Genomic DNA, 2,230 nt, shown 5'->3' on the forward strand with positions numbered 1-2,230 from the left:
AATTTATTCCTGTGATCAAAGCTTATTTTTAGCATCATTACTCCAGTCTTCAGTAGAGTATATCATTAGAAAAGATTTCTATTTTGAACAAATGCTGCTCTTTTTAACTTATTATTCATCAAATAATCCTGAAAAAAGCATCACAGGTTCCAAAAAAAAAATTAAGCAGCAACAGTTTCCAGCACTGATAATAAATCAGCAGATTAGAATGATTTCTGAAGATCATGTGACACTGAAGACTGCAGTAATGATGCTGAAAATACAGCTGCGCATCACAGAAATAAATAATATTTTATAGTACGTTAAAATAAAAAACAGTTATTTTAAATTGCAGTAATATTTCACAATTTTTCATTTTTTCAGCCATGATGAGCAGAAAGGCTTCATTAAAAAACATGAAAATTCTTACTGATCCCAAACCTACATATATATATATATATAAAACGGTCTTATAAGGAACAGTGCCAGTGACCTCCATTGCTCCTAACACTGCCACTAACATAAGAACACACTGAACATTTACTGACTGAACTCAATGTGCTCACAACTTCTTATTTTTATTTGTGAATGTCGCCCATTTACATTACTTTCACTGTGGGAGCAAAGTAGGCTCACGTTTAGAAAAGAAAACATCAGGATCCTGTGACTATAGGGTCTATAGAGCCTAAAATTAAGCTTGTGTCACTGGTTTCAGACAGAACGCAGACTTTCTTAAGGTGAGTCATAAGAACAGGTCATGATAAGAGTACAGAAACATCCATATTAAAAAAGGTTCCGATTAACCCGTTATGTTTGGTTATTGTTAAGTTTGTGGCATGAAATGAAAAAATCACCCTATCTATCTACTCAAGCGCACTTTAAGCTAACAGACCAAAGTCACTACGTCATTGGCAGCAGGTGTGAAGATCACTACCAAAGTTTTATCAAAGAGAGGCTGTTTTTTCCTTCTGGATTTGTTCTTCTCTGGGAACGCGGCTCTGATAACCTGCAGCATTATTGTGGCCTGACATTTCTCCTGTCAGCCAATAGGAAAGGCTGAGTTCTCCCGGCACTTAAACCCCGCAGCAGGAGGAACGCCTCAGTGAACCGGGTCGCTCCCCAAATGCCCGTAAATGTTGGTCTTTGCTTCACAGCTATTTGAAGAAAAAAAAAAGGTGGGTGGGGGGGGATCTCCGCCAAAGATTACATGGGACTTTTCAGGGGTGAACATATAGATTTTCCTGACGAGAAGGCCCTCTATTATCCTGACCTTAGCCAAGGCGAACTCTGGCAGAGGCAGCAAGCGCACCTTTCAGCTTGAGTGGCCAGGAGACTTGTCGAAAGGCTTTCTGAAAGAGAGGAAAGCTTGTTTACCGCGGCTATGACACGGCAGCCCTGCTGGGCGGGAAATGCAGGGCCCTGAACCCTGTTATTATTAACAAGGACAAAGAGAACAAGCCGGCCCCAGACCGGTTGCCAATGTGACATGTATGGATTTACTGCTCAGAAATTCACAAGAGGACACTCAGCCTTCAGACAGAAAGACCGAGACAGAGACGTGAAGGAAAGCAGAGCGCTAATGAAGGCCTGCTCAGATTGAGTGACCAATGTTTCGTGTCTGAGCGACATCACCGCATTAGGGGGGGGTTAAAGCGGCCGGCACACATGCACCTGGGCATCGAGATCAATACGGACCGGAGGGTGAGCACTAGAGCCGCCGACTGTCACTGAACCTTACACACCGGAGCGTCTGAAAGACAAAAACACTGACTAGATTAGTTTACTCCAGCTTTAAAAGGGAGGAAATGCTGGAATTAAGTAGAAGAGAGCAGGCTAGAGACAGAGAGAGAAGAGAGACATGGATGACTGGTTTAGTGAAGAGCGTGAGTTCTTCAGCAGTCTTCTCTCCTGCTGCCTCATTGCCTCAGCAGACAGGTCTGTGTGTGTGTGTGTGTGTGTGAGACATTGTTTGAAATTATACCACTTAACAAATGAAAGCAAACGTATTAAACATAAAATAGAATGAAAAATTCAGTTCTAAATTGGCTATGCTTCGGCTTACGAGCGAATAATAGCGTGTGCATCTGCATGTGTGTGTGTCTGACTGCTGAAGTTTCAGCATGAAGGAGCTCATAGCAGGTAGAGTCAGGTGTTGTCCTCTGACCGCTGCCCTCTAACTGACCTCCATCCTTCATCATCCACACACACGCACGCATGCACGCACACACACACATACACACACGCACGCACA

The 2,230-nt window shown here is 42.9% G+C and overlaps 1 long non-coding RNA gene across 1 annotated transcript in view; it reads right to left on the reverse strand.

Annotated features, from left to right (window-relative positions):
* Nucleotides 1–1,889: 1,889 nt before the first annotated feature.
* LOC107757599 (uncharacterized) overlaps nucleotides 1,890–2,230 on the reverse strand; it is a 12,366-nt gene continuing 12,025 nt past the window's right edge. Inside the window, exon 3 of the long non-coding RNA XR_001641949.1 lies at nucleotides 1,890–1,902. This is a non-coding gene — a long non-coding RNA (uncharacterized LOC107757599). The remainder of the gene's footprint in view (nucleotides 1,903–2,230) is intronic.

This window comes from Sinocyclocheilus rhinocerous, unplaced genomic scaffold (assembly GCF_001515625.1).
Source record: "Sinocyclocheilus rhinocerous isolate Xijiao unplaced genomic scaffold, SAMN03320098_v1.1 scaffold323, whole genome shotgun sequence".
Taxonomy (NCBI): Eukaryota; Metazoa; Chordata; class Actinopteri; order Cypriniformes; family Cyprinidae; genus Sinocyclocheilus; species Sinocyclocheilus rhinocerous.